We start from the raw sequence: 20307 nt of genomic DNA on the forward strand, positions 1-20307 counted from the left end.
GAACATGACGTCTGGCTGTGGGACCCTTTGGTTTGTGCTCCCAGCTACATCCACTGAGAAGTGAAATCTCTTTGGCAAGAGTAAGTCTTCCCTCTGACCATCTCGCCCTCCTGACTTTAGGATCAGTAATATGATAGATGGGGTTGAAAGATTCTGGCAGGGCCCCTGAACTCTTGATTACATTAGGGTCAGTGGATGCAAGCAGGTGGAAAGTCCTAAGAGTCTGCCTCCATTACTCTACCTTCCTTTTCTCTCCTTACTACTATTTTGAATGTTTCTTATAACAACTAGAGGAAGAGAGTGCCTCTAGGTATGATACGATAATCTGAAAGTAAACAGTGCAAGCCTCTGCTGCAAAGGGGGAAACACGTGGAGTCTGGGTTTACTTGTGAGTAATTTTACCTGTGTGTAAAAAATCTAGAAGAAAATAGTCAGTACCTCTAAAAACATGTATAAAATCCTTCTCTACAAAATTGCCTCAGCAAATCGGACAGTAAAAGACTGCAATTTTCTGCTAAAGCACGTAAAAGAGGGAGGAAAATAGATGTCAGAAGCTGCAAACTGTGAAACAGGTGCTTGGTCTTGTCCTGCTCACCTAAAAAAAAAAAACCCTGCTGATCTGATAGATGGGAGAAAAGATTGTTTCACTTTATACAATAGCCGATCTGGATTTTTACATGGCACCTTTCTCTTTCATTCTTTGAATAAACATTCAAGAGAAAACAATCAAATGGAGCCAGTCTGCTGCTTTAAATTGAAACTAGTGCTGAGCTGAAGCATAGCAAAAGGCTATTAATGTAGCTAATAGTGTATTATTGATGCTGACAAAATTGTATAACATTATAGCAAAGCATAAGGAAAACAGATATAAAACAATTGCCCAGTCCAGAAAAGTTGGCAAGAAAGTACCACCTGAAAAGGAAGAAGAAACTTTAGACACTCTTAACAAAATATTGAAGCAGGTTAAGAGTTCCAATGAAGAATTAAAGAGAGAAATCCAATGTGTAAGAAAAGAAGCTCAAGTCATAAGAAAGAGATCTCATAACAAATCAAATTATCAGAACAAAATATGAAGGAAGAATTAAGAAGTGTAAAGTCAGAAATTATAAAAGAATTTGCAGTAATTAAGAAAAAATACGATAGTCAAGAAATTAGCAAAATAAAGGAAGGATAACACCAGTGGTGTATCTACCTAGGGATGCCCCTTGTCCCTGGGCGCCATTCTTCCGGTCAGTGAGGGGTGCAAAATCGGCCCCCCACATGACCAGAAAGTTCTGCTGCCTCGTCGTTTTCGCATGCCTCGACCCTGTGCGAGGCACAGAAAAACGATGAGGCAGCAGGACTTCCTGCTGCCTCCAAGTGCCCTCAATCCCACCCTAGACTCCTCCCTCCCTTTCTCCCCCCTTGACAACTGCGCTCCCAGCCAGCAGCCTGCAGTTTCTTCTGACCTTCCACCCCTTCCTGCTCCCCAAGCCCCACCTGCGGCCTTGGTGCTTATAAAAGCAGGTCTCCAAGGCCGGGACGGTAGTCTCTTCTGGCCTACCTGGAGGGGTGGTCAGAAGAGGCTGCAGGCTGCCAGCTGGGAGCCCAGCCAGGCGGGGGTGAGGGCGGGGGTGGGGGAGGTGGGCACCCTAGACCTTGCCCGTGTCCATGGTGACATGGGTGGGGTTGAGGGCAGTGGGGGGTGGAGCCTGGGGCATCAGGGGGCAGAGCCTGGGGGCATCTTGGAGACAATTTGTCTCCGGGCTCCATTTACCCCTGGTATGCCTCTGAATAATGCAAATCTGACCTTCATCTGGAAGACCAAGAAAAGAGATCAGAAAAACAAGAAGAAAGAAGTCAAGGGAAGAAGTAATAATTTGACCCGGGCCAGGGAGAACCAAAAGTTTTAACCGACTTCAAAAGCAAGGTAGAAATATTATTTGTATCCAAGAAACACATACAAAGGAAAAGCACCAACACATATTGATTAATAAAAAATTAGGTAATGAATACTCAGTTTCAACTCATACAAAAAAGTGGAATAGTCATTTATATATGAAACAAACATAACAATTCTTGATCAAATTAAAGATTTAGCTTGCAGATTTGTTATATTGAAAAGCAAAATGCCCAGTGATAAAACATTTACTATTGTGAATGTATATGCACTCAATAATTCCAAGAAATTGTTTTTGAAAAACTGTTTCAACTAGTACTAGACTTTCAAGAAGGGGAAGTAATCTTAATAGGAGACATGAATGCTGTAATTATAATAGATCCAAACAAGGACAGATTTTAAAAAAGAGGTAAACATCCTAAGAATAAACAGTCAGTCCATTGGACAGGATGCTTTGATTACTAAGAACCAGAACAGGTTCATCAAGGATAAGTCATGTCAGAGTAAACTTATCTCCTTTTTTGAAAAAATTTCTACCTTGTTGGATTGGGGGAATGCTTTGGACATCTTGATTTCAATAAGGTTTCTGAGAAGGTTTCACATTATATTTTTGTTGATAAGTTGGTAAAAAGTGGTTTGAATCATCCTTCTGCTAGGCGGATTTCTAACTTATTGACATATAACACCCAAAGAGTGCTTGTAAATAGTTCCTCATTCTCTTGGAGAGGAGAGACAAGTGAAGTGCCTTGGGGATCTGTTCTGGGCCCTGTGTTGTTCAACATCTTTGTAAATGACTTGGATGACAGAATAGAGGTGATGCTCATTAAATTTGAAGGTGCAACTAAATTTGGAGGGGTAGCAAATGTAGTAGAAGACAGAATCAAGATTCAGAACAGGCTGGAGAACTGGGCTAAAATTAATGTCACCAGAGATAAATGTTCAGTTTTGCATTTAGTTAGGAAAAATCAAATGCATAATTGTGGGTTTGGGAAGACTTGTCTTGGCAGTAGTGCATGCAAAAATGATGTAGGAATCTTAGTAGATGATACACTGAACATGGGACAGCAGTGTGATGTGGTAACTAAATAGGCAAATGTGATTTTGAGCTGCATCGAAAGACATATAATGTCCAGACCGCACAAAATGATGGTATCACTTTGCTCTGGTTAGATCCCACTTGGAGAACTGTGTTCAGTTTTGGGCACTACACTTTAAGAAGGATGTTGACATGCTGGAACGTGCCCAGATGATGAGGCTTTCTGGAGATGATGAGGCTTTCTGGAGACCAAGTCATATGAGGAAAGGTTGAAGGAACTGGATGCATTTAGCCTGGAGATGAGACAATTGAGAGGTTATGTATTAGCTATCTTCAAATATTTGAACGGATGGAGCAGAGTTGTTTTCTGTTGCCCTAGAAGGTTGTACCAGAACCAATTGATTGAAATTAAATCAAAAGATTTTTGGCTAAACGTTAGGAATGATTTCCTGACAATTAGAACAAAACTGGCTCCATTGGGAGAGGATGGGCTCTTCTTAAGCAGTTTTAAAGCAGAGGCTAGATAGCCATCTGAGAGCAAGGCTGATTATGTGAATTTAGGCAGATTGTGAAAAGGAGGGCAGGAAGGGATGTCAGTGATCAACTCATGTGGGCCTTTATTATATGTTAAGCGTATTTCAGATCTTTACTATGGGGCTAGGTCTGTGCTTTTAAAGTCCACTGTAGGTAGTGAAAATGGAAGAGTGAACCTGCAGAAAAAGAGATTGTTAGGGCATCCTAGTCTGGTCAATATCAGGAGCTGGCAATCTTCTGGGGCTGGGCTGACCATCCTCTGATGAATTTCCAACTTTGCCTCATCTTTGACAAGATCACATATGTTATGTAGCTCATAGATTAAGTGAAAAATGTTCAGAGTACATCACTTTTCGTCTTTTCTTTTTTAATCCCAAGTATGTTTTTGAAGCTTCTAAATTATTGATCTGACTCCTCTTTGTTGATGGTACATAAATTTCACCGCTTATTCACTTGATTATCAATACAAAATATTGTGCAGAAAAAATAAACTATGTGAAGGATTAAAAAAATCTCTTAAGAGACTGGGCAATCAGGCAAAATTAATTTCAGTAATTATTTTGTCCACAACTTTATCATAATATTGTTTAAATGGCAAAGCTTTGTCAAAGCTTTTGTCAAGGGATCAAAGGTGCCACCTGCTCCATTAAAGAAATAATCATGGGCTCTCCCAGGTCTCTAGGAGAACTGCTCATGGGTTTGGATTTTTTAAAATATTAATCAGAGAGTTTAAATTATAGACTGCAAATGTGAATCTGCCATGTGAAGATATCCTGGGCTCCTTTTTCTTGTTGCACTTTAGCATTCATTTCACTATGCTTTGCCTATAAAATTTTAGAAAGATGAAAGTTTGATGTGTAAAAAAATCTTAGGCCATAGTCGTTACCTTAGCAACCTTGTCATAGTCTTCAGTGGTCCAGGTTCAGCTTCAAAGCCCTTCATGCACTAAGGAACCATTAGTAATGACAGCTGTCTGAAATTTGGAAGTTGCTAATGAACTGCCAATTTATCTGATCAAAGTTCTTGAAAGTACATTGCCTTATTTATGTATTTTCTTCCAAAATTGTCAATCCTCATAGAGATAAAGCAGCAAATCTTCATTGAGATAGAGTTTCCTCTCTGCTCTGTACAACAGAATAAAAATAATTACAATATAATGATACAGACTCTCCTCATCCATCTTTCTTTAGTGCCTCTTATGAAATGCAGCTGTTAGCTTAAGCGCATTGGCCTGTATCTATGGCTGCAACACCATCTGTTCTGAATTCCTCCAGTTTTAACAGCCTTCTTGCTTTCAAAGACATGAGTATTACAAATGCTCTTTTACATCTTCTACTATTTTACTGTATGTGGTCTGAATATAGGTGTGTCCCCAAACTTCAGTTCAAAGTGTAGGAAAGAAACCTCTTTTCTGCTGTCCCTCACTCCTGTGCTAACAGAGCTAGTGCATTAGGTTTTACATTCAGCTAGTGAAACATGTTCCGATCAGGACTCTGGTTGTAATACTCTACCCCCAGGAATTCCTAACAAAGTGTCAGGGCTCCAAAGCAAGGTTGGAAAGAAAATAGAGAGCTAGATATATTAGAAAAACAAAGATTTGACTAAAATATATGCAAACATTCAGAATATTTAAATATGTCTATAGCACCAAACACTCCCACAATAAAAGTAAATATTTTGGTAGCCCTGATGCTCATGAGGAGCAATTTGCAAACTCAAGAACGTTTAATTATGCTTGAACCAATTTAGTCCTATCCTACTCATCAGCTGTGAGCACAGGGTTATTGTTCAGCAAGCTGCTCAGATGTGTATGAGTTCAGATGTGTCCATGTACAAGAATATACTTCTTTTGTGAATGATCAGAGAGCTTTTTCAGAACAGCTAATTCCCTGCTACTCAGTTGCCACAATCACAGTGTTAAAAATCATAGCTAGGGTTGCAAACTCCAGTTTAGAACATTCCTGGTTCCTCAGCTCAGCAAGGTATAATGCAATAGAGTTCACCTTTGAAAGCAGCCATTTTATACAGAAAAACTTACCTCTGTTGTCTGGAGATCAACTGTAATTCTGGGAGACCTCCAGGTACCACCTGGAGGCCGGCAACCCTAACATAGTGAGAAGAAAATTGGTCTGTGATATTTGATTGGAGAAGAGACAATAACAATGACTCTAGGAATAATGATCTTGAGCTGTGAAAAAGCAGTCATAAATTCCAATGACCAAGTGGTGAGTGTGCAGGCACAAAGCTGTTCAGTATGCTGCTTTCCTCAAGATGAATTTTGTTGGGGAATACTGAGGCCCTTTGGTCAGTAGCTTATTTTGCATGCAGTTGAGGGAGTTCAAGTAAGCCATGTTTGCCCTGTGAGCACAGTCACCATGAAATTCTCTGCACACTTAAGGGAGAGGTTTGAAGACAGAGGGAATGAGAGAAAAGCAAGACATGCAGACAATTATATTATCAGTCCTACTACAGTGCTATGTAATTTGGGATATTTTCTAAGCATTGGGGGTGGGGGGAGGTATTCAAACAGGCCGCAGATCTGCACAAATTGGGAAGCCTGGAATTTCAAGTGGTATGTTGATGTAAAAACAGTACTCAACAAAAAAATGCAGGGAAAAATCACAAGGGATATCCTGGTTATAGTAGCCTGGTATGAATGCACATTATGTGGATGCTACATTTTATATATTTGCTTATTTTAAAAAATCTTGTTCATTGAATGTACAAATCCTGTTTAATGCATGCTTATTTTTACAGTATACACTGGCTATTTAACTACCTGACAGAGAGAGATACCCTACCCGCCCACTTATTCCCAGGTAGCATAGTTTAATATCTTCCTCCAGTTCCCCACTAATTAAAATGTGAAGAAAGGTTTCCAGAGGTTACCAAACTTAAAAGGTTTTAAAAATAGATCAAATATTCTAGTTGAGTGCAGTTTTATTTATTGGTAATAGCTTATGTTTGTTTTATTGCATCATTTTTTTCTGGAGCACTAGGCTGCAATAAACACTTTAATAAACATTGTGTTTCAACAATTCATCATCTCTGGTTATGTTTTTATAAAGCTTTATACTCATATCATCCATGCCTTGTGTCCTGACTTGCAGTACAAACCTAAGCAGAGATACTCTCTTCTAAGCCCTTTGACTTCAATGAGCTTAGAAAGGTTTATCTCTACTAAGGATTGCACTGTAAATATGTAATATCTTAGATGGTAATTTACAAGCATCTTGTGGGAGGTACACATTTGTAGGAAGTAAGAGGCATAGCAGCACAAAGCTAGCTAATTCAATACACTTGCCAAGTAAGCAGCTACTACAGATATTTGTTCTTCTATCATTTTGTTGATTCCCAATTGTCAGATTAACTCCTTGCTGAGTAAGAGGTTGAATGGAGGACTCACACAATGCACACTTCTGTCTTACTGCATGTGCCATTTCTTTTTATACATTTCAAGTTACACTAGACCCTGTTCCACATATATGAAATGGCTCAGCCCACTGCCCCTGTCTCCTTTTCATGACTGTCTCCAACACATATTTTCAGTTTTGCAGCTGCTGGCAGCTTAGATCCTTGGGCAATTTCTCCCCTGTATGAACCCGTTATAGCCTCATTCTTCCACAAGGTCATTGGACGAGGGGCCATTCCTCAAAGAAAGAGCAACTGCTTCACATACAGAAAGCTCTGCATCTAATTCCATCTTTAGTTCAATGAATCAGGTAAGATGTGATATGGAAGACCTCTACCTGAGACCATGGAAAGCTGATATCAGTCAGAACAGACGATACTAACCAGATGTGAGGGCCATCTGGCTGTGACATCTGTCACCCCATTGACCACCATAGTTGTTTCAGCGTATCTGATGGGCTAGGCAGGTGTTCCCTACCGAACCCATTGCTCCATGTGCATTCCTCCAGAATCTATGAACTTGGTGAAAGAGGACAACCATCCCAGATATAAGCAGTGTACTGTTCTTCAGTCAAGGGTATGCAATAGCTGTGCTTTCCTGATAGAACCTCCAAAGAAGCTCAGTACTAACCTTGATGGACCAATCATTCTGATCCCATATAAGGTGCATTTGGTTGGTCCATCAGCTGCATCCATCCCTGGTCCAATCAGATCTACCTACAGAGATACCTTAGTTAAATCTGGGCTGCACTACTGCAATGTGCTCAACTTGGGGCTACCCTTGAAGAGTATTCAAAAGCTGCAGCTAGTGCAGAATGCCGTTGCTAGACTGCTGGTAGCTATCAAAAGCATGAGACCTCAATACTACAGCAATTACCCTGGCTACAATCCACTTATGGAACCAGTTCCAGGTCTTGGTATTGACCTATGAAGCCATCAATGACTTGGGACAGAAGTATCCGAAGGACCCTATTTAAAGCCATATATGATTTGAAAGTGGGGACATCTCCCAAATGTTCCTGCCTGGGAATTAAGATTACAGGGAAGGCCCTTTTAACTGTCCCATCCATCAAAGAAGCTTGTTTGGTGGAAATACAAGAGAGCCTTTTCAATGGCAGCCCCATGATTACAGAACAACTTCCCCAGGTAGGAGTTCCTGGACTCCTCACCTTTGGTCTTTAGGAGGTAGTTGAAGATGATTTTATTGAGGACTACAATTAATTTACTTTTCTGCTGTCAAGTCACAGCTGACATGAGGACTCGGTAGGGTTTTCAAAGCAAGAGGCGTTCAGAAATGTTTTGCCATTTCCTGCCTCCATATACCCATGTCGTTCCTTGTAGGTCTCCCATCCAAATGCGAGTTTCTATGTAGAATCAGGATCTGAACATGGGTTTCCCAGATTCTAGTCCTATACCTTACTACACTATGCTGGCTCTCTAATTAATTTACCAGCAATCCTAAATTGTTTTATTTTTTAATGTAAATTGTATATTTTATCTCTATTGTAAGCCACCTTGAGCTTCACAAGGCATAAAGATAGTTAATGATTATTCTAAACAAAGAAACAAATGTATGCATGTGAAAACAAGCATTCTGCACATTTGTCCACAGCAGAAGGGGATTCCAACAAATGCTGAATACATAATTCTGCAAGCTGACCCTACTTTGGATCTATTTTCTATAATCATACAAGAACTATGATATGAGAAGAAAAGAAATGCAAGACTAAACACCAGCAATTTTAATTCCAGGTAAGGCATGGGGCTACAGCTTCAGAGGCCAAAGGGAGTAAATAACACCAAACAAAGACAAGAAGCTTGTTTCCAATAACACTGTCCAAAGATTTCCTTTCATTGAGTAAACAGTTTCATAGGCATCTAGTTGGGAAGATATTAAGATTCCCTTAAAAGTTTAACAGCATACCAATTCCTTTCAAGCACTTAAAAAGCCCCTTCAGTAGGACAACTTCAAAGGAAAGAGCTGAGCAGAAATGAGAAAAGAACAGCTGGGATGAGGCCTGGTTACAAAGAGAATAAGAATAGGTGTAAATGGCTTCTTAGATGAATCAGAAACGATACCACATGCAGCACAGATATAAAAGAGATTTCAGAACAGCTATCAGCGAGGAAAACAGATGAGGCAATCAGCTTAAAAACTGAAAATATTTTATTGCCCTGGCAGCAGTGAGGGCAGGGCCAGGAATCTCCTGCATGTGCAGATGCTTTGGGGCTGATAAAGTAATAAAAAGGGCTAGAAAACAGCAGGATTTTTGTAACTGAGAACTTCAGTAGCGGAGTATCTTTCAGTCAGTACTTCAAAGGAAATCTACCTTGTAGGCAATGTCTGCCCAGTTTAGCAAAGAGTTTATATCAATAACATATAGGGTATGTGATGGTATGATTTTCAAATGATGGCATAATACTATATTGTAGAACTTAATAAGGAGGGTGCAGCATTCCTCTGGACAGAATGGTGAGTTCCTCCTTAAAGTTGCTGTTTAATAGAAAAAGGCTTCTGTACTTTTAACAGTATGAAAAAAGTTAAAATTAACACTGCCATGTAGCTCAGCACTGTTTACTTTGATTGAGAGTAGCTCACCAGCCCAGATTGGCATGGGGGGCAGTAACTACCTCAGCTGGCAAGCACTGGGGAGGTGATTGGCACTGCGTAGGGTGACTCCCTCAACTGATGAACCTGCAATAGGGATGGGTTGGCTACCTTGGCTGGGGGTGGGGCTACCTTCTCTGGTGAGCCTGCAGTGGGCTTGCTAACCCAGAATAGCACTGTGGAAGGAATGGTTCCCTCAGCTGGTGAGCCTCAATTAGGGGTGGGATGGTTATCTTGGCTGTGGGGCAGTGGCTATCTTGGTTGGTGAGCCTGCAGTGGGGGAGGTGGTCAGCACCAGGGAAAGTGGCTGCCTCAGCTGGTGACCTCACAGGAGGCTCATCAGCCAAAATCAGCACTGAGGGTGGGTGGGTGACTGCCTGGGTTGGTGAACCTGCAGCAGGGTGAAGAAACTGCCTGGACTGGTGAGCCAGCTGCAGAGTCCCCAGGCCAGATCAGGTGTGTGTGTGTGTGGGGGGGGGGCTGCCTTAACTGGCTCACAGGCCTGATAAGCCCTCTCAAGGGGTTGGATCAGGCCCCTGGGCCACATGTTTGACATCCGTGCTCTAGTGTTTCAAACAGAAAAAAGATGTTTCTGAACATTAGCTACCAGAGGCCACTTAATTTGAAACCTTATGCATGCAAAGCTTATCATAGGTTGCAATTCTAAAAAACACTTTGCGGGGAATAAATTCCAGTGGGATTTCTGAGCAGACCAGTTTGGAATTGCTTACATAGAGTCCTAGGCGGATTCCGCAAGGGCCAAAAACAGTGGTGTGAAAACAGTATGAAAATGGTGTAAACCCTCTTACACTGTTTAAACCATTTTACACTGTTTTCACACTGCTGTTTTTGGCCCATGCGGAATCCACCCTAGAAGAAAGCTTACAGGCCTGCAGTCCATCGACTTATCATGTTGCTCGCAGGCTTACAGTCCATCGACTTCGGCCCCTTCCGCACATGCAAAATAATGTGTTTTCAAACCACTTTCACAACTGCTTGCAAGTGGATTTTGCTATTCCGCACAGCTTCAAAGAGCACTGAAAGCAGTTTGAAAGTGCATTATTCTGCATGTGCGGAATGAGCCTTCATGTGTTATCTATCACATTTGTATCATATCCTTTTTCAATGAGCTATGATACAGAGCCCTTGTTTCTTCCATTTTATCCACATAACAATACTATGGAGCAGATTAGTTTGAGAGAAAGTGACTACCAATTTCATAATGAACTTCATGACTGAATGAGGATTTAAACCTGACTTCCCTATACCTAAACCAACATTGTTACTACTAGAGAACACTGACTTCACACCTACTCTTTCCCAGCTTCTTAAGGCTAATTCAACATATAATCAACAGTTAGATTTGCTGATAGGTCATAAAAGGGGCCAATCAACATATCTTTTACCTTAACTTTTTGGTACACCCCATCTCTGTTCCTTAGTCTACTGAGGCATGAATTTTCTTCTGTTTTACTTCATGCTTATTTATACACTTGTTGATCAGATTCCTTTCCTCACAGACTTGACTTTATGTGAGGGGCTCTTACCTACCAATTTCTAATGTAAACAAACACAAATAAATGAACTTAAAAAAATAAAATAAAGGACATATCTGAAAGCAGGTGTAAAACCTGTTATGGGCAACTAGTTTCTGTGGTGAATCTGCCCTCCTACCTTGTCTCCTGATACTCAGTATCCATTAACAATGAGGCCATAGAACACTTTGCAGGATCGACCCTGAAGAAAATAAATTGCTCACACCTGGGAAAGATCAATTTCATAGTTTAGGGCCTCTAATTCAAACTTTAGCTGAAAAAAGGGAAAAGGAAAGTAAAAGAGAGTGTGTGAGATGGCATGTCTGTTGGAACGCTTGGTTAATGGTGACAAGAAACACTATCCATCAGATTCCTTGTATTGATTGGCTACATCTGTCTCCTCAGTTGGAAACAGTCTCTCTCAGGAAATGCTGATTTATAAAGGAGATTGTGGCTTTTAGGCATCTTTATACTAAAGAGTCAATTTATCCATAAATCAGCATTAACAAATTTAGACAATAATACTTCATGTTATGTAACAGTGAGTTAGCTCTGGAAAAACAAATTGAATTAGGTATCGAGGCTCTGTATTGTTCCGTGGGAGTCTAGGGGCAGGTGGGATCACCGCCCCCTTCTATGTCATAAAAATAAATCCTCACATAGTACATAAGGGAATTCACTATGCAGTCTTACTATAAGAAGCAGCCTATTTTCAGGATTTTTTTTAAAAAAACTATTCTGAAAATATACCCTTCTACATAGCTTAAAAACAAAATAAAAATCCCCACACCAAATGTTACAGTTTCCATTTTCCCAAGCCTCTAACATCAGAAAAACAGGCCAGAGCATGACACCTTTCTTTGGTTTAAATTTGTGCTGCTGTGGCTTCTGTGGTTCTTTTAAAAAATTATTCCTTAATGTTAATTCCAACTGTATGGTAAAAGCCTAAAAATAAAGGATAACATGACAATAAAGGCTCTGGGAAAGGGAGGGGGAAAACAAAGGAGAGAAAACATGAAAAGGACATGAAAGAAAAGGTTACAAAAGGACCTCATACAAAGGCTGGAGTTGAAAAGATGATAGAATTAAGAAAAACATGTTAATGTAATCTTTTAAAAAAGGAGAAATAATTCAACTTAGAAAACCATCAAAAGGAAGATAAAATGAAGGGACATTTTTAAAAAATCAGGATATATTTTTATGCAGGCTGCTAACCTGAGGGGACAGGCTTTGATGAAGCCAGATGTAGTTTACTGAAATTATGATGGCAATAAAATGTGTAGCAGAACACGCAGCACCATAACAACGCTATGTTTAGCACGTAGTGCTTTCATTTTCAGTGCTTCATTTTTAGCATATCATGAACACACACACATTTTGCAAATGGGCTCAGAGATGGGCCCATTTCATTAAGACTTAAGGGAGAACTTTATTGGAACAAATTTCCCTTAATGCATGCTTGCATTTCACTAGCAAACTACAGATCACGTACAATTTACTAAATTATATCCATCAAAATTCCTTCTTCTTTTTGGAATTTGTTAAGAACGGCTGTTTCGGGAGGTTGCAGTTTTGAGTGTATGGGGGTGGTGGACTATGGAAGGGGGTCTAGCCATTTCTTCATTCAAAAATTTCCCCAAGCTGGTTAATGGCAAAAGAAAACGAGGAAGTACCTCTTCTCCATGTTGCTTTTTCATTCCAAATTGTAGCCTCCCAAATGGCAAAGAAAACAATTAGCTTTGCTACTAAAGTTCCATTTAAGTGAAGGTTGCCAACTACAGGTTGGGAAACTCCAGGATTTGAGTGTGGGGCCTGGAGAAGACACAGTTTGGGAAGGTACATCAGTGGGTTATAATGCCACCCTCTAAAGCAACCAATTGATCCAGAGAACTGGTCTCTGTTATCAGGAGATCTGTTATAAATCCAGATCTCCAGGCCCTTCAAGAGGTTGGCAAGCACACTTTAAGCCCTTAATGAAGTAGGCTGAGCCCTGTACAAGATTTACCCTTTGCCAAGTGGCAATCTTCCAGCCCTCACCTGTCAGTCACCTGTACTTGATAATTTGAGGAGCAGGAGAAAAAATGAGTGTGGGTGATGTTCCCTTTAGCTTGCAAATCAGGAGTAGGGTACTCACAGATCCCTGCCTTTGGGTTCACACAACAGAGACAGATATGCTAAAACAATAACAATTTAAATAGCAAGAAGATATAGGGAAGGGAGTAACTGGTTTCAGGCCACTGGAGCTCATGTATTCTACAATGACAGAAGAAGCATGGATTTAGTCCATGAGACTAAATCAACACACACAAACATCGGGTGGGCGGTGAGGGTGGTGACAGACTGTTCCACTGTAGTACAATAGATGCCTCAATGAATGAGGATGACATTGATGGTGGCACTCTAAGAATATTTCATAGTCTTCATAAATGGTGGGGTTTTTAGAGCACCCCTGTGAAGTGATATCATGTCAATTGATCATCTTCCATTACATCTTCCATGGTGCCCTAGGAAATTTCCCCAATCTCTGTGGTATAGACCATAGAGAAACTATAGAGCATCATCCAGAAATGACACTACAGCCCTCTGAAATTCCACCCTCTCCAAGTATTGCCCTTTAAATCTCCCACCCTTTGTCAGAGTAAAGCTGGTAATCCTACTTTATATTGATTTATAGAAGGTGCTCTCATGGTATGTTAAATCTGATGAAAATACAGCTGGAAGCACTGCAGGTTAAATATTGGGCTGTGATGGTGCTTGGTGTACAGTTATATGTTTTGTTGCAATCATTATTTGCCCAGCTCCCCTCCCAGTTAAAGCTGTCTGTATGAAAATATCTTCTGTTAAGGGTTAAACAATTTCTTCCACTTTGGGTTTTTAAAAAAGTGGCAAAAACCGACCGTACAACTTCGCATGACTTATTATTTGAATCTGAGTTAATATCTTTGGAGAGATCAGAACTTCTGAATGTCAGTTGCTGGGACAGACTGTGCTAAAGGGTTGTTGTTGCCTTTGTTGTTGCCTAGAAATGTTAGGCTGGCCACCGTAGCACACAGGGTGCTGAACTAGGTTGATACTTGGCTCAGTGGAGCTCTTCTTATGTTCACAATTATCTTAAGAATTAAATGAATTCCCTCTATAGACTCGGTTAAGTTTTCATCAGCTTCCATTACTTTAAGTCATTTTAAAGACAGCTACTAGTACTTAGTTTTGAAGGAACAGCTATCACTGTAGACTAAATTTATAGTTAACCTGTAAGGAGCCTGAAATGTGTAGGGGATTAAAAGTTCAGTGAGTTTTTAAAGCATAACGAGCATATATTCCTTCCTCGTATATTATCCTTGATTTAGCTTTCAGTGTGAGAAGATTTTAAATGGGTAAATAGAAATGGACTTAAAATACACAGCTTTGCTTGAACATAAGTCTAAATATGTCTAATGCAGGTATCTTTTAAATCTTACTGTAATTTTTGTGTCCCTTACTAGAATCTGAAATTATGTTCCTGCATACCAATTTTTGATAATTCTTGCCCAGGCTGTAACAACTAAATGTTTAATCCAACAGCAATAATTCCATGCCAGCATTGCAGAGATGAAAATAGGGACATTTATGAGTACTTGTATGACCATTTTTCTTTGTACTCCAAGGATCATTGCTTGAACTTGCCAATGCTGCTGCATATTCTTTTCCATCTGCTCTATGCAGTATTCAGTTGCTGCCAATAAGAACATAAGAAGAGCCATGCTGGATCAGACCAAAGACTCATCTAGTGGCCAACCAACCACCTCTAGGAAACTCACTGACTGCCTCAGAATCACCCTGCCAGTGTTCCTCAGCAACTGATATAGAGAGGCATACTGCCTTTGGAAGTAGTTGGAATAGATCTCCATCATGATTAGGGACCATTGATAGCCCAGTCATCCATGACTTTGTCCATTCCCCTTTTAAAGCCTTCCAAGTTGGTGGTTATGATCCTTTTGGAGCTCCCTACAATCTTTTTTTGTCTTATCTACCATAAATAATTTGGTGTTATGTACAAATTTGGTCACCTCATTTTTCGTCTCTTACTTCAGGTATGCACAAGTTGAAACGTTTGCTGGTTCCAATGCAGATTACAGAGGGATTTGTAGTCCATCCTGTCCTGTATTCTGGAGTAGCTGTGTTAGAAATCTGTCCACACAATTACCATTTTAAAACTTTCTAATGTTTAATTTCACAATAGATCTGTCTGTTCTAACTATACAATATCTGGAACACTCAACAACATTCATGCCCTGAATTTTATTGCTGTTACAGGAAGGAAAACGATGAACATTTTGTGTCTCTGTTCAAACATTGACTTGCACAAGCACTATGGTCAAGATGTGTCTGCCTTTTACTGACTTATTGAGATCCAAATATTGAACGAACTTCAGTGTGTTTGTGGGTATATTAAAAACTTTTTTTTACAGAAACCCCAACATTTCCCTAAAAGTTAAAACAGAGAAAATCCTATAGGAATAGAACATTAACTGGGACAGGTGCCAGGAAATTGGGACTGTCCCCATAAACAAGGAGAATTCTTGTGAATTTCTGGCTATTTTATGGCGCTCTTAAAACAATGTACAGCAATGCAACACAGACACATGATGGCCCTTTAATTGTTCATTTCATAATGACCATTTCTTAAACTTTGCAATTACTTTGGCCAAACCAGCATGAAAATAGTTTTAAGATTTTCTAATGACAGATAATAGGCTAGCTGCCATTGCCATCTCTTCCCAGTATGTGCTGTTAGTTCCACTCATTAGGAAGAGTGTTTTTATCACAATTCTGGCCAGTTAATGTTGGTGGAAACTGCACACTCTCCCCAACAAACTCATGTTTTCATATTTCTGTGATGAAGTTAGAGGTCAATTTGCTTGCAGTTTCTGTGCTTCATTAAAATTCTACTTCTGTTCTGGATAACAGGGTGATGTTAATTTGCTAAACATTGATGTAGAGCTGCTGCAGACTTATTTCCATAATGGTGTTTCCAATGTAAGGCTATTAAACTTGAAAAAGGTGTCTTTGAATAAAGAAAGTATAACTATCTGAAAATCAAGCTTGAAAATACAAAACCCTTGCAGTTGCCACAACTGTATTTCTCTTCTCAGCTATTATATACCAGTATTTCTGCTTAAAAGAAAGAAAGCATTACAGAAGCAGCACTGACAGCTTTGTCCACACTGACCTTGGCCCTTTCCACACGGCCATTGGGCCGCCCAGGTATTCTGCCGGTGCAAGGGTGGGGGCCGTTCACACAGAAGCGTGCGAACGGCCCCCATAGAGGCCGGTGCAGGAGAGGCGGCTCCGCACGGAGCCGCCTCTTCCCCGTCCCTCTCCCACTCACCTCATCGCCGTCGTCGCCCTGCTGGCCTCCGTAGACCTGCCCATGCTGCCCTCCGACCTCCAGGGGTCGGAGGACAGCGAGGGAGGGTCATCGGAGGCCAGCAGGGCGACTACGGCGACGAGGTGAGTGGGAGAGGGATGGGGAAAACAGCGCATTCCCAGTGGTGCCGTTCGCACCGTGCAGTCGGGAATGCTCTGTTGTTCCAAAAACCTCCCTCCAGGAGGGAGGTTTTTGGAGGCAGCCTGAGGCTGCCCTGGGGGAGGGGGAGGGGAGCCAGGTCGGTGCTGCTGCGTTTTGGCAGCACCGCCTGTGCGAACGGCTCCCTGGGGACGGCGTTTTTGCCATCCCCAGGGCATCGTTAATGGCCCGTGCGGAAAGGGCCCTTGATTCAGAGAAAGTTAAATCTGAGTCCTGTTGAAATGAATGAGATTTAAGTTAATCATGACAAGCTTGTCCTACTGATGTATTGTCGAAGGCTTTCACAGCCGGATTCAACTGGTTCTGATGGGTTTTCCAGGCTGTGTGGCCGTGGTCTGGTGGATCCTGTTCCTAACATTTCACCTGCATCTGTGGCTAGCATCGTCAGAGGTGTATCACAGAGGGAAGTATGTTACACACTGTGTCCAGAGAGAAAGAAATGTTCAGTGTCTGCAGGGTTTTCATGGGGGGAGGAAGTGGTATCAAGGGGGAGTGGTCAGATCAGTGAGCAGTAATAGGCTGCACTTGTGTGTGATGCTTACAAGGGTATCAAGGACTGCCAGTGTCTGATCGATGGGTGTTGCCAGAGTTCCTACGGACTCCAGCATGCTTGCAATATCATGTACGCCTTATGGAGGGGCACATGTTATTTCCCCTAGCACCATCATTTCTATGTTGGCTCTGCTGCCACAGCTGCTGTGGCCCTCAGCATCACTCTGTAAGTCATTACTTTCATGTCTTATCTTAAATTAGTGACAATTGGTTAGATATTAATATAACTTCCTTCTTTAACAGCATTTTATGACTTGTATCATAAAGAGCACTTAGTTCCCTTATTCAGCAAAGCAATTAAACAAGCTCTGATCATTCTTGTTTTGCAACAAATGTTAAGAGGTACTTAATGTTAGAGATATGCTTGATCACGACTGAAGTCAAAAGAAACCTTTTTAAATTATGAAAAGGCCCATATATTTCCAAAGTACGATAATAAAAATGTGAATGCTATTTTAGCAATGCTAAATGCCACTGTGGCCAACCTGAATATGTCTTCTCAGCTGTAAACACCATTGCAACTGGGATGCTATATTAATTGAAACCACTGCAGTTAGCAAAACATCCTAAACCTCTCTCTTCCATTTCCACCTGTTTTTGATGTTTCTAACAAGTATTACAGAAATGTGGCATTTCAGCAAAAAATACTGATGACAGTAGTATCTGAATACTAAAAAGAAGTATTGTTGGCTGTGTGAATTTCTTTACACACAGGGACAGGTGTCAGAATCCCATCCCTTATATTGTGCTTTGCTCCCCAGATCCTTGTTCCAGCACTGGCACAACAGTAGTCATCAGCAATAAAATATTTCCATAAGAAAAATTTCCTGTCTCTAATCACGTGACCTATCTTAAGAAGATATGTTGGTATGGTATGGTATGGTTCCCACCTGCATTTGTAAGCATCCTTGAATCACAGTTTGATAGCGGGAAAGAGAGGATATAAAACTTAAATCTGGCATATATTTGCACTGTTTTAAAACAGCTCTGATTACTTAAAGCCACTGCACTTTAGGACCAAAGATTTCCCATAGTATTTTTTTTAATCTTTAATCATGTCAGCTATAAGTGCTCCTGACTGGGTTGGGTCCATGATGTGGGACATTTAACCCCCTTCCTGATTGCTTTTTCTTGATACACATAGCTCCTTTCAAATTGTTTTTTGCTTTGTGAGAGAAACATTCAAGAATCATATGAGGACTGTTAGTTGCAGCACATGTATCCATATCACCTGCATCTCAGAAATGGCATGGGGGATAAAGTTTAACTTCAGCACCACTACACTATGACATCAGTGACAACTATCCCCCTGAGCTGCTATTAACCTTTAAGCATGCAGAAGGTGCTTTCATAGACCTCCTTCCACCATGTGATATGTTGTAGTCAGTGCTTGCTGGATGAAATTTGTTCATATGTATGAGTTGTGTGTGTGTTGTGCCCTCAAGTTGCTTCCAACTTATGGACATTTATGAATTAATGACCTACAGAATGTGCTATTGTTAGCAGCCTTGCTCAGGTCTTATAAAGGCTGTGGCTTCCTTTATTGAGTGGGTCCATCTCATGTTGGGTCTTCCTTGTTTCCTGCTGCTGTCAACATTTCCAAGCATTGTCTTTTCCAGTGACCCAGTTTAGTGTTTTTAGCTTCTAGGGAGAGTTCAGGCTTGATATGATCCAGAACTCACTTATTTATCTTCGTATGATTTGTATCCAGCCTCAAAACAAAGCACTATGGAAATGATTTATATAATCCTCTGAAAGTCAGTTTTGTTGGGACCTGCGTTGATTACATGCAAAAGAAAATAGTCTTAGGAGAGATGTGGCTCAGAATGCAGTTTGCAATGCCAATGAGCAGTGGCAAAAACTAGTTCTTGAGGATGGCTGTCCAGTAACGTTAGTTGATGAAGCAGCCTGCTCTCTACTGATTTCAGTTTAAGTTGATGCTCTGAAGGCTTCTGCTTTCAATGCAAGATGTAATCTAGAACTAGAGTTACTAACCTTTAAGTGGGGCCTGAAGTTCTTCTAGAACTACAACTGATCTCAAGTCTACAGAGATCAGTTCTCCTAGATAAAATGGCAGCTTTAGAGGATAGGCTTTACAGCATCACATTCATGTTAAGATCCCACCCCTCCCCAGTCCTTAGCAGGTCCTGCAAATTGGCTTAGGCACAACACACAAGCCACAGTTGGCAACCCTACCAGTTGGCTTATCAGTCAGCCTACCTACCAACTAGTCAGTAATGGCTAAAGATTAACGGTCAGTTAGATTAACAGAGAACAGTTTTGTGGCATTTTGTAAAGCATTTGTCTGAGGAGAAAGCAATCCAAACGTTTTGCATTGAATCTTCACTAGTGCCCAGATGATCCATAAATATTCCACCATGATCCTCCTTCTGTTGATTGTTTGATAGATCTGTTTCTTTTAATGGCTTTATGTTAACTGACTTTTACACTGAAAATCATATTAATGTTGGTGTGTTTCTATTAAGATTTGATATCTCTCCTGATGTTCCTGGATGGTTACTACTAATGGGCAACAAAGGGACATCAAAAAGGAATCTATTAACTCTATTAAGTTGGCGACGTGCAATGGCCAAGTTAAATGAAGTACAAAGTGATTAGCTAATATGGCTTCATAATCTTTAAAGTATGTCATGCAGTCTGATACTTAGCAAAGACAAACTTTGCTCTGGCAGTCTACATCTTTCTCAGATACAAAATGTTGTTCTGAGTGTCTTGTGTCAGGGAAGGTTCCTTTTTCTAGGACAAAGCAACTCTACCATCAGAGGAAAGCATTTCTGCTAGCGGAATGCATTCATAGCATCAATCTATTCTGATAAAGGCTGAGAGAGTTTTCATGTATCTTTTACTTTGTGGCAGTGCTTTCAAACAGTATTCTGAATTTACTCAGTGAAAGAGCAGAAACTGTCCTGAAAGACAGTTTTTCCACTCTCTGCAATGCAGTTACAGGGGACTTGTTCTTAGTTGATGTCAGAGCTCGAATTGGGTTAGACTCCAGGAAACAATTTGGTATGCAAGGCAAGGAATGGTTAATTTCTGCATCAATGAGAGCCACCTGCTCCTTACAGTGTCTGGTGGCAGGAACATTGTTGTAAAGAATAGGGCAGTGTCATCTGAGGCACTGGAAGCTACCATGAGCAGCAGAAGGAGTAAATGGTTACTAAGGAA

This window comes from Sphaerodactylus townsendi, linkage group LG06, assembly GCF_021028975.2.
Source record: "Sphaerodactylus townsendi isolate TG3544 linkage group LG06, MPM_Stown_v2.3, whole genome shotgun sequence".
NCBI lineage: Eukaryota > Metazoa > Chordata > Lepidosauria > Squamata > Sphaerodactylidae > Sphaerodactylus > Sphaerodactylus townsendi.